General features: G+C 27.7%; 2 protein-coding genes across 3 annotated transcripts in view; one reads left to right on the forward strand and one right to left on the reverse strand.

Moving 5' to 3' along the window:
• The window catches only part of LOC143190501 (protein FAM151A), a 154,232-nt gene that overhangs the window by 55,597 nt on the left and 85,263 nt on the right, over positions 1-13,372 (reverse strand). The gene's annotated exons all lie outside the window — the stretch shown is intronic.
• The window catches only part of LOC143190500 (uncharacterized), a 203,588-nt gene continuing 199,049 nt past the window's right edge, over positions 8,834-13,372 (forward strand). Inside the window, exon 1 of one of the 2 annotated variants that reach the window (XM_076394815.1) lies at positions 8,834-9,106. The gene's annotated coding sequence lies outside the window, so the exon portion shown is untranslated. The remainder of the gene's footprint in view (positions 9,107-13,372) is intronic. The other variant, XM_076394814.1, reaches the window with a different exon arrangement.

The raw sequence follows: 13,372 nt of genomic DNA on the forward strand, positions 1-13,372 counted from the left end.
ATATATTTAAGATTTGTGCAACGTTACAATTAAATAAGGGATTTTATTATTTTTTTGGTAGGGCGGGAATGTTTTTTTGTTTGAAAATGTTTCATGCAATGAATTTATTTGCGCAACTAAAAGTTGAACTACTAAAACTTATAATAAACGACTACTTTCACTGATAAACCAACCAGGATATATTTAATTAAATATTCGTTCCTATTTGCTGTTTATAAATAATAAATAATGAAATTTTTTTTTGTTCAATTTAAATTTTTTTTTAAATCATTTAGAATATATTTGTTTAAGAACAGGCAAGCTTGGTACGTAAATTGGAATTATGACCAATGAAAACAAATGTTGCTACTGGAAAAAAAATTAAATAATTAGATGAAAATAAACTTTTCAATTGACAACCTTCGGAGCATTATTTTGGATGGGACACGTATTCTTCATTTTGCTGTTTAAATAAGACAATATTTCGTCAACAGTTCTAGTATAAGTTATCCAGAAATTAGGCTTGCATTAAACTATGATGAATTGAAATGACGAAAGACAGTGTCATATGATTTAACCGAAGAAATAAATTGTTTTGAAATTGTAAATTTTTATTAGTAAACAATACATTGATTCATTTGGGTATAAAATTGTTAAAATGATGAGCAATTGCTAGATGATAACAATTATAGAATACTTTAACAGTGGATATAACGTAGCCATCAAACAACACTTAAAAATGCACTTCATTATAAAAAAGTCTGTTCTATTTATATCGTGTAATCATATACCAAAAAATAAGTTGATCGTCGTAAATTTGGTGGTGTTTATGGCGATGAATGCATAGGTGAACCTCACCACGAAAATTTAAAATCGAGGTAGACTGTCATGTTTCATCTCGTGTCATTGTTACGGAACTAAACATCAACGACAGAACAATTTTGAACAATTTGTATGTGAGAGGATACCAAAAAACTTGATATTTGCGTTTCCCATGAATTAATAGTGAATTTTTTGATGAACTATTTAATAAATAAATTGAAATCGTTACTTTTGAAGGAAACAAATACCGTATAATAAAGTAGAGTCACGTTAGACTATAATGCGCAAAAAAGATCATGGCTAAAGCCTGCACAAAGTGAATCTAAGTTTTTAGTGATTTTTCTATTGTCAAGTACTGACAAGGTTGAAGCAGGCTATTAAAAAATCTTCAACCAGGACCACGCTAGCTTATTATTTGTTCAAGTCTCTGAAAAACTTAGTCTTAGTTGTGTTGAGCTGACTATAAGAGCCTTGTGACTTGGTGTAGTTTTTTATACACAACTTTTAGAAGCTCTATAATGACGGAGTTATAGTTTTATCAAATCAATGGCAAAAGGTTATCGATTGAAATAGTACAACGGATTAATATATCAAATTTATAACTTCGCCTTGAAAAATGAAAAACCTTACTCAAAGCTACATCTAAATATCATCTATATAAATGTATATTATTGTTTGAAACAATTAGACTTAATGTTTATTTTTTATTTAAACTAATAATTATAAGCACATCTTTTATAAGATCTATTATTTATTAGTATTTCACAAGAAATCAGCATGCTACTGATGTTAAGACATAATCGATTTCTGGACATTTGAGTCTCATTAATTGGGCAAGGTAAGCTTAGATTGCTCCTGAGATGTTCCAAATATTTGATTGGAACGTTAGCTGAATGTAATTGAGGTTCGTGTTTCAAAGCCCATACTAGACAATATAGTCTATGCAAAGTTTTTTTAGTAATGCATCATGGATATTTGTGATGTCGAAATATTGCAATGTTGCCGAATTAACTCTGAGTTTTACTTCAATTTGGCTTTGACATACAAAAAATTATAATCTAAATGAAATAATTGAACAAAATTTTATGAAATATTATTTATCTTAACATTATAGTAAATCTAAAAACTACAGTTAATTATACAGCCACAAGCCGGTCGTCGTCTGGTTGTCAGATGTACGCTAAATTATTCAAAATATTAGTTATAATTACTACAGGTTCTAAACCGGCAAACATTATTTTAGCCCTTTGATTATTTTGATAATTTAAGTCGTTGCCTAATAAATCATATTACTTTGTTTGAAAATGCCGAAAATAATGGATATTCAGGGTCACAAATTGATTGCGGCTTTAATAGGTTATTTCGAAACGAAAGGAGATAACGGAGCCGCCCTTTTGCTGGTAAATTCCATTAGAGAGGTAATTATTGATTGAAAATGAATACAATTTTATTGAAAATGTTTTTAGCGGATTGCTGCCGGGCTAAATATTACTGTGAGTACTGTAAATAATCTCGCTTACAAAATGAAAAATAAAAATTTAGATTCAACCAAGTAAACCCGTCTACATACAAAGTAGGTGACGAATCTTGACCATCTTAATATTGGCTCTATTCGAGACCAAATATACGAAATAAATATAAGACTAGAGAGATACGTATAAGAACAGTAGGTAGACAAACTATTTTATCGATATAAACATAATTTAATAAAATTATTTTAGAAAAAATTGTCTGTCTGGAAAGTATATATAAAAGAGTTAGGGATATGCAGTTTTTTAAGGAATGTAAGACATTTTTTCATACACTCTTACAAGGCATAGGGTTTAAATGGTGTAAAGATAACCCTCGGTGATCTTTAATGGGACTTCCAGACATTACCTTAAAAATAATTCAATTTTTAAAGGCATAAAATAAAACCAAGGCAGATAAACTATTTGTATCTTGATGAAACTTGAATATTTCAAAATGGTTCACTGTGGCACTCTTGACAAGACACTAACAAAAAAAGTGTAAAAACAACAAAAATTGATGGAAAAAGATAAAAGTTACAACAGCATTCTATTAGGTTTTGTTGGTCATTATATTTATTAATAAAGAATTGCAGATATATTGGTGGTCGAGAAGGATATTCCATCAAAAACTGTTTGTATATGTGGAAGGAAGCATTGTCCACCACAACCTTCGATTTGGATGAACTCGATAAGACATATAGAGGAAGTAATTGATAAATGGTGGAATCATGAACATGTTTTAGACAGATTAGAAAGTGAACGTGACTGAAGGAAACTTTCAGGATATGTGATAATGCTGTAAAAATGCTGGAAATTCCTGAGACAGAGTGATGAGAGTGGATAGTTGTTTCAGAGTTATGCAGATAATTAATTGAATATAACTAATAAATAGTAATAAATAGTAAAAATAAATAAATAAATCTAACCTACGAACTATTATAGCTGTGTCTTAATTGTAATCTTAAGTCATTCGATAATATATGTATTAGATTTACTATAAAGTTAAAATAAATTATATTTCATAATATTTTTGTTCAATTATTTTATTTAGATTAGAATTTTTTTGTATGTCAAAGACAAAGTGAACTAAAACTCAGAGTTAATTCGGCAACATTGCTATACTTCGACGTCACGAAGATCCATGACGCATTACTAAAAAAACTTTGAATAGACTATAGGTCCAATCGGTAGTATATCGAAGAGATAGAGGTGACCACATCAATACAATAGGTGTAAAAGTAAGTCTCTTGTGTTTAACAAAAGAAAACGGTACCAGTTAGGTAATATATACTTATTTGTCTTTAAGTGGGATATACTAGGATACATTTTTACTCTTCTATTTCTATTTTGCAAATTCTCTTGAATAATTGTACGTTGCTGGCCATTTTATTCTACCATTTTAATTTAAAGGATTCTCTAGACTGGCATATCATTTGTTTTTAAAAACATATAATAAGGCTGAGTTAAGAGACACGTTAATGGGAGTTATTTGAACATAACAAGAAATGTAAATTTATAGCTTAAATTCGAACGAAATACCAAAAGTCTACGAAGAAACGGATGAACGTGTACACCAAACTCAATTGTTATGTGAGATCGTTATGAATGGATTTAGTTATTAAATACAAACTCTCGTTATAAAAATGAAAACATGATTTTGTGTCACTGATATTGTTTATTTCTATTAACACTTATTTTGGTCGACGACACATAGTTTGATCGATGTGTACTTCAACAGACGAAGAAGTTTTAGACACAGATCTGCATATACTCTGAAAATAAAGAAAGTACTTAATGATGTACGATAGTATGAATAATATTAACTGTACACTTTGAAATATTATATTACTTGACTATATTTAAAAGCGCTTGAAGCATCACTTTTGACAGGTGCTATTGCAGACCAATGTATTTTTACAAAATAATTAGTATAATATAAATATCAGTGCAAATTAATTAAAAAATAAATTAATATCACAAAATTTTCTTCAATTATGTATCGATATCTTCTAGAAATTGTTCCAGTTAAATCGTTTAATATTCCATTCCTTCCAGCCCTGTAAAAATGCTGCAAATAAGCCATTCTTAGTTATAACATTATTAGTTTTATTTTGTTGTTTATTTCGTACATTTTCAACTGGTTTTAAACTATGTGATGGGCATGGATGTTAATTAAGAAATACTTAAATTTAAAATCAATGGAAAACTATATTTAGCATAATACTGTTTAAGATATCATGGTATATGAAATACTCCATAACAAGTGTATATCTTAATCAAATTAATTTTATATATATACTTGCTTATCTACAGACATGATATTTTTAGAGGAAAAACTAGAAAAAAAAACACCATAAATTTAAATTGATATATAAATATATCAATTTCCGACGTTAATTGAAAACTGTTGTCTTCTTCGAGATTAAAACAATACTGTTGTGATAACGTGAAAGCTCAGAAATGTTATTTATAGTTGGATAGAAAGACGTTTCACAATAGCCATTGTTCATTTTTTTAAATAAAAGTTTTATATATTTTTTTTAAATTTAATGCTTTAAGGTCCAATTTATAGAGTGGTGTGTACAGTATTGAATATAAATATAATGTAAATAATAATAATAATATAAATAAATAATTATAATTATGTAATAACCATAAATAATTATGTAATAACTATTATTTATGTATATTTATATATATATATATATATATATATATATATATATATATCTATATATATATATATATATATATATATATATATATATCTATATATATATATATATATATATATAATATATATATATATATATATCTATATATATATATATATATATATATATATATATATATATCTATATATATATATATATATATATATATATATATATATCTATATATATATATATATATATATATAATATATATATATATATATATCTATATATATATATATATATATATATATATATATATATCATATATCCTATATATATATATATATATATATATATATATATATATATATATATCTATTATCTATATATATATATATATATATATATATATATATATATATATATATAGTGTTTTTATTATAAATAAAAAAATATTTTTTACCAATTTTTATTTTTAGTAATTCAAATTACAGCATTTAGAAGAAGTTAATTTTTAAAGAAAACTATATTTCATAAAATTATTTACAAGCCGGCTTGATGACGCAGTGGTAAAGGCGACAGTCCTCCTACTATTTCTATAGCTGCGCCAGTCACGCCAGTAACCAGGCTGGGTAAGACCTGATGTCTTCTGGGATGATTTCTAAAGTTGGTCACTCGTCAGTCGGTAGGCTTTATGCTGAGGTCTGTGGTTCGGAGCCCACGTTAAACTTTAGGCCCAGTCCAGATAAACCCATAGTTGGTAAAAGGAGACTTTAAAATATATATATAAAAAATTATTTATAAAGTGGTTTGAAAACTACTGAAATATTGTCTACTCTACTGTTCTGATTCTTCGCCGCCGTTTTTATATTAGTCTGTTATATAACTATTTTCTATCTAGCCATGGTAGCAGTCATTTAGCAAATTATATGATATATTATTAATTACTTGAAAAAGGAGTAGATATCTCAAAAGGCCAAGAAATATTTAAAATTCTTATTACAAGCAAATATTATTGTCTTTTAAGTTTTTATGGACTTAGTAGAAAGTAAAATATCTACATTTAATATGGAAAATTAACAACTCACTATTAACTAATAACTAAAACTGATACCACCATTTTACTCAATAATTAAGATACTATTACTTAATTAAAAATATGAAATAAATTATAACAACTGTAATGTATATATTATGGATATTTTATGGATTTATATAGTAATTTACATAGAAAATAGTATCAAGGAGCTCATTTTGAAGCAAATTTGACCTTCTTGAATTATTTAAAATTCAAAACGTTTATTATATAGATTCAGTGTTGTTTTAATTTGGTATTTTCATATAAACATTGCTATTTGAAAATATATTAACATTTAAATTATTGTGTGTATGCTCCAAATTATTTTGGCTTTTTCATTTTTAATGTATCATGATATGTAGTAGTTTATTTATTTAACTTTATTTGTTTCACGCCTCATTTTCCTAGTTTATCTATTCTAATTACAGTGGAATGTCACCCTCCTGTTTTTGCTGTCAAGTTTGCGAAAGGTTCTTAACAGAACTATTTACTGTTGAAAAGTTACTAGTTAGGACTGGTTAGTGTGATTTTTTGTGTGAATCATCGCCCAATAAGTCTCAAGAACGGTGTGACAAGATCCTAGAGAACGATCGGAAGAAGAAAGAGTTATCGGAGGCCAGATCGGTTGGAAACTTCACTTATTGGGTCATTTATTATTATAATTTTGCCAATGCAGATGCGTATATACCAATTGAATTTAATTATATCATTTGTGTGTTTTCTTGAAGTCGTAGATGCGTGTTAATAATTCGTAATCGGATAAATTTATTTTGCGGTGGACATTCAAAATTAAACAACTCGCCACTATGAGGAAAGATGGCTAACATTTCGACGATGTTGTATGTAATATTAGGCATTTGCATGTATTCCAAAAAGGCATTTATTGAGAAAAATTGGTACTATAGATACTAATCAAAATATTTTCAAAATATACTTGTTTTTTGCTGTTTTTTTTTGCAATAATACGTCGTTCTGTTTGTTAATATACATCTAAAGTAATAGTTTTATTTGGTTTTAGCAATGCGTAATACCCTATAGCTTGCTGATCTCACCGTATGCGCACCAATACTATATGACCGTGAATGTTTTGCTTCTGTGTCGATGTGGATGTGGACGTGGTGCTCTCTTGAACAAAATTCATAACTTCTTTAGCTTGGAATCATCATAGTAGATTAATTTTTCATCACGAGTAATCATACATGACAGGAAAGTCTTCTTATATTGCCTGAAAAGCAAAAAAATCGCGATGTTGAAACGGTTCGAAATGACATTTTTAGACAATTTGTGTGAATTGGATATCTCCCATTATATGGATACGTTTGGATATAGTTGATTTATCAATTGCTAAGCTGTTCGAAAACTTTTGGATGGATTGAGCCAAGGTTTCGTTCAGTAGGTATTGGAATTTATTGTCCTGATCAAATGATTTTTTGTTTTTGACATCAAACACAGCCCTTAAATATGTCGTTGCAACTGAAATCGTTAGAATATTTTTAAAAGAGCAGTATCTGACTTTTTAATTTACAACAAACTTGTAAATTACGGTGAGTTAGTTGATACGCCTCTATAAGTACATATGTGGCATGCTTATTTACAAAAATTTGAAAATACCATTTTGAATCCAAAAGTACAAAGGGAACGTTTATTATGAACCTGTTATGACAAGCAATGTTATTAGGACCAATACTACGAATACATGATGAGGAACTAATGAGGTTTAGTGAGAGAAAATACTTATAAACATGAAAGAAATAGTAACACAGTTAATTTTTAGACTTCTTCACTCTTTTTTGTGGAAGTTAATGCGGCTGTGAAAGATGATACAAATTTATATATAAATATATTTGCTTCGTTTTATCAATAGATAAAATTTTAATTGATAGATTTTGTAAAATATTTACCCACTGTACTCTTGGCTATAAAAGCAAACTTTCTCATGCTATATATTGCTCAAGAAAAAAAAGAGATCAATAATAAATATTACCACACGAAAGTATTTTGGGACCAATTCTTTACCTACTTTCAATTTATTGATGATACTGCGATTCTTGCTGTCGTAGACATTAGCAAAGGAGCCACGAGAAAATTACAATAACCAAGTGACAAAATAAATAATTGGAACTAAACCTGGAAAATAATATATATTAGCGAATATATATCTATACATGTGCAGTTCATGTATATAGCAACAACGTTCAGTATATCGGAATGAATCTTATGAAGGGGACATGGGAATAGACTCCAATCTCATGTCAAATTCGAACTAATACTCAAAACTCTTGGATAACACCAGATCAGGACACGGACTCATAAGAATCAAACCATTTGATATTGTGTAGTGTAGTGAGGATAGAAAAACCGCAGTGTTAATACATAAACATTATTACATCATAGACTAATACAGAGCCGATAGGTCCTTCTAGATATATACCTGCTTATTGTAAATTATTGTAAATAAATATTATAGGTTACTCAGCAACGACTAATAACACAGTAATAACTAAATAATTTAAAAACATATATTGTTGATTAGATTAAGTTAATTAAAATAAATAAAAATTAATTCGGAATTGTTACAATCATTGTATGCACTGTAATAATTCTGTTACATATTTTGTTATCCCAATTCATATGCAATAGGGTTCGTATATTTTTCTATTAAGTTTAACACAATTAAAAATAAAAATGAAACGAAATCCCGAAATCACAACCATTTTTGTGTAGAATCCAATGCTGCTGCAGATGAATGGACCACGCTAGACAGCGGATTCGTCACAATAAGATTCAGTTTGAATCGGTCTGCGGTGGGCTACACGCGAATGTCCTCAAGTCGACACGAGCTTCGAGCAAGACGACTACGCTACTGAAAAATACGTTCGTCCGTTTTTTTCTCTTGCATCTTTTTTCTTTAACAACCGAAAAATTTTTCGCCAGTGATATTGTTTTAGTGGTTAGTGTGAGTGCTCACAGGTTTAATCTCCATATCAACGGTTGGCTTTTTTTCGTTTTGGTTAGTGTCTCTTGCATTCGCTTTACCTGGTTTGAATTGCTTCATTTTAGTAAGAAATTATTTTAATATATATTTAAATTATAGTAAAGTAATTTTATTCAGAATTGTTTTTGTTCGCTCTGCGGATATCTATATCAAATATTTATGTCTACTGTTTTTAATTCGGTTAGCGTGCATTAGATTTTCATTTTTTGTGTATGCAACTGTGCTGTTTTTATTTGCAATTTATATATTTTCTGTACGTACCGCGGAGATCCGATGAGGAATATTTTTGTTTCACATAAAGTTTAAATGGAATGTCCAGCTGGAATCATTTCTGTTTTAAATTTATTTTCAAGTATTTATATCAACCGATTTTTAAATTCATATATGTTATATATTTATTAGCACTTGCCAAGTCAACTTTCATGCCTGTGACTTTTGCTGTCCAAGATTTTAATACGTTTTCAAATATTAACTTGTACTTTTGCATTACATGAATTGTTTTCTATAACATTTTAAATTTAGTTTTATCTTGATTACACAAAAATTATTTGTAATTTGTTTTACTTTTTATGCTGGTTAGTGGATTGATTTTTAAATCATGTATTTATATACATTTAAGTCTATGGCTACTTAGTACAATACATTTAGTACAATTTGAATATTATGCAGAAAAACAATATGCCTTGGAATAAATCCATTTTTTGGTGTCTTAGTAGTACTGCATAGATCGCTTCTATATGGATTTTCATATATTTTTCAAGTATTTTGCAAATTGTTTCAAATATTTTGCAAAATTTCTTCATCGTACAATAAATTTTCTCTTGTAATGTTTGTCTTGAATATATCAATTGCCACTCATAGCTCTTTGAATCTTGCTATTTTTTATCTTTCCTTATGCTATTTCTGTGTTGGTTTCTTCCCGCAAGCCTTTTTCAGTTTTTAGAGTCTTTTGTAATATTGTCCTAAATTTGATATATTTGAAAAAACATATTATCATCAGCAAAAAGACAGTTATCTTTATTATTATATAATAAACAGATTATTTTAATCAAAACTGATAGCATAAAATATATAAACAATCTGTAAAGATTTAGTAAGATCGTTTATGAAACCTATATTTTAGAGATTTTTTTGAATTTCTTAATATAAACTGCTTTATTTTCATGATATTTTTAATAGCAATTTAAGTGTAATTCTAAAAGAATAACTATTTACAAAAAACATTGATCAAATTTTGAATTTGCGGTCAAAATACTTTGCTGCTTTTTATTTATCCTTATAGGAAATGTCCTTAGTTATACTATTCAACATATTTCTGTTTTTATTTAAATATTATAATATAATGGTATTGTACCTAAACGTGCAATTGTTGTTTTTCTTTGACTTCATCTATTGTAAACATATTGACATTTCTTAACTACCCCTTTTGCTACTGTTTGTCCTCCAATAATAGATTTTCTAGTTCAAAACTCAGAACGAACCAAGCACACGTTAGACTCTTTTGTAGACATTAATATGCAGGTAGTTTTACCAGGTATTATAAGTCACTAAAGCAAATATTTTCAATTATGTTATATCAGGTACTTTTCATTTCCATGTATGTAACATATATATGTATAACGTTGAAGTTGTAAATTATTATTTTAAAATTTGTTCGATATAAAAATAATTGAATATATTGCCTCTAACAACTGAAAGAACAAACAATAATATAATAAATTATTCTTCGTTATTTTTATGGAAATTGTGATGGATTTTCTGAAAGTATGTCTATGTGAATATGATATGTGTTTTTTATGAAACATTGTGAATATTTACAACTGATCATAGTATTGTCCTTCGCTAATTAGTAGCATTTGGCAGCACATTAATCTCTTGTAACTTCAACAATCTGCCCGTTGGCAATAATTATTATTATATGATTTCCGTTATATAACTATACTGACATGTAGAAGATCGCTTCAGTAAGTGATCTGCTGTACAACTTATAATTTAAATCTTATTCTAGATACTATTCTAACTTATTTTAAAGTCTATCTTAACTTATTCTAAAGGTCATTTAAACTTACTATATCTTTCTATTAATCAGTTCGTATGGTAGTTTGCATTTGAGCCACTACACTGTCATCGCGCACATTTAACTCTTTGGCGAGTGCATTGGGACGCACTAATAGTCTTTCAGAGTACTTCGAGTCACACCCTTTATGGCTTCTAAGGGGATATCGCGCTGAATAAGTTTGTTGGAGACGTAATATGGGGCATCGACGATGACTCGCAACACTTTATTCTGGAACCTGAATGATAGATATGTTAGATTTACTAGCTGCCAAATGGATTGATATTGACTTATACAGCAAAACCTTATTATGTCGTGATAATTTAGATTTAGGCCCTATCAGACAATATATTTGGTTTAGTTTAAGTCCAAGCTGTTTACGTTTTATCACTACATGTTTTTTCCATATCAAACGCCGATCAAAACTGTCGAAAATATGATTTTTAACGAAAAAACACTATGGTAAGCGCTTAAAAGTATATTCATTCTTGAATATTTTTGGATAAAACAAATAATAATTGAAAGTTGCAGTGTTTGTTGAATTTAATGGTTGAAACAAGCTGTTTAAGAATTTCCGGTTTTTTAGCTATCAGGAAGTTATTGCGATGTCCCATGATATTATCATTTGCTTTAAATTTACGACAACATATTTTATTCAACATAACTTCCCAACAATCATTAAATCTTTCAGCAGCAAATTATTTAGTAAATATGTAAATATAAAATAAAAAAGAAACAATGAAGAAATGCCTTGTTATGATGGAAGTTTTTATGAAGAACTATATATATATTCCAAGTATTTCTATATATTAAAAAACTCTTGTTTTTTTTGTAAACTATTAGTTTGATAATTTGAGGTATGATACTTTTTATAAAGATATTGAATTGAGTCAACTGTTATATTTTTTAATCTTGAAATCTCTACCGTCAAAAATTAAAAGTTGTTCAAAAAATACCATTAGAAATCATCAATTGTAATTATTTGAGGTAGATGGCACATTAATTATATTGGTCAGATATTAGAGTGTAACAATTTTACATACACTATACTATATATGTTGCTCTTCACATTGCTAAATATTAATAAACATAATTTAATTTACTATATTTACTATATATTGCTTTTAAATTGCTAATAACTATGAAGTGATATTTTTTGTTACAACTTATGAAGATAAATATTAATATAGTCAGATAGCATAACGGCTACACCTCGTATATACTTCAAACACTGAGTCTCACTGAGGAAGTACTTTTATAATAGTTGGCTGTTTTGTCACCGCCTTGACAGGTGTTCGTAGTTCCTACAATCATTGTTAAAGTTTGCCCCCGTAATTGAGGCTCGCTTTGATGCCGGAAGACTTTGACGGGTCTTCAAACAAAATTTTATGTCACTGAATGGAGAAACCGGCGGTTTTCAACTATATGATTTTTGCCTGATTTATGAGACAGTTAATGTTCTAATGAACACTTAGGATATTAATTAAGACTTTCCACATAGATACTAGCTTTTCCACGTATTTTTGTTTTATCTTTTACATTATAGGTTATTATTAACATAGACAAATTAATTTTGTTAAATTTTTTATATTTTCTAATATCTTATTTTTTCGGTTCACAAATATTATATTATGCAGCTTAGTTGTTAATTTAAACAGTATTCATTTTTCATTTAATATTCATGATTTATTATTATATATTTTATATATTATATTTTATCATATAATATTTCCCATTTTTTGCTATAAATTATTATTTATTAGGTAAATTATTACTATTAATTTGTCTCGCCAATCTTGATATGTTGCGAAAATTGCGATTCTCTTGAATGATTGAAATAATTTCATTATTTAATTTGGAAAACTGGATTAAATTTATGCAAGAATTAATAAATTGGGATTATTTTTGTAAAAATTGATTAATACATATTCATAAAGAGTCTGTTGAGACCCTGATAGATGTTGGTGTGTTGTAATATAATCCTATTTTTATAGAGTGTTACTTGTCTAAGATACACATGCTATTTGAATCATAATTTAAAAAGTTTGTAGTTGATAGTATCTGTAAACACACACATTCCTCTTTTGTTAGAAATTTGGATATATGTTACAAAGGCTTCAAATAATAAGTTCAAATAATATTTGTTTAAAGAATGAATTCATTTAGAATTCAGAGGTCGTATATCGTTCCTATTAATATAATTTTTGCAGTTGCTTTATTGCAGCATTCAATATTATTAAGTTTTTGCGTAAACGACGCTCTTTGATTGATTCT

Source organism: Rhynchophorus ferrugineus, unplaced genomic scaffold, assembly GCF_030347505.1.
Source record: "Rhynchophorus ferrugineus isolate W39M unplaced genomic scaffold, kcgeb_rfMv2 rfM2, whole genome shotgun sequence".
NCBI lineage: Eukaryota > Metazoa > Arthropoda > Insecta > Coleoptera > Curculionidae > Rhynchophorus > Rhynchophorus ferrugineus.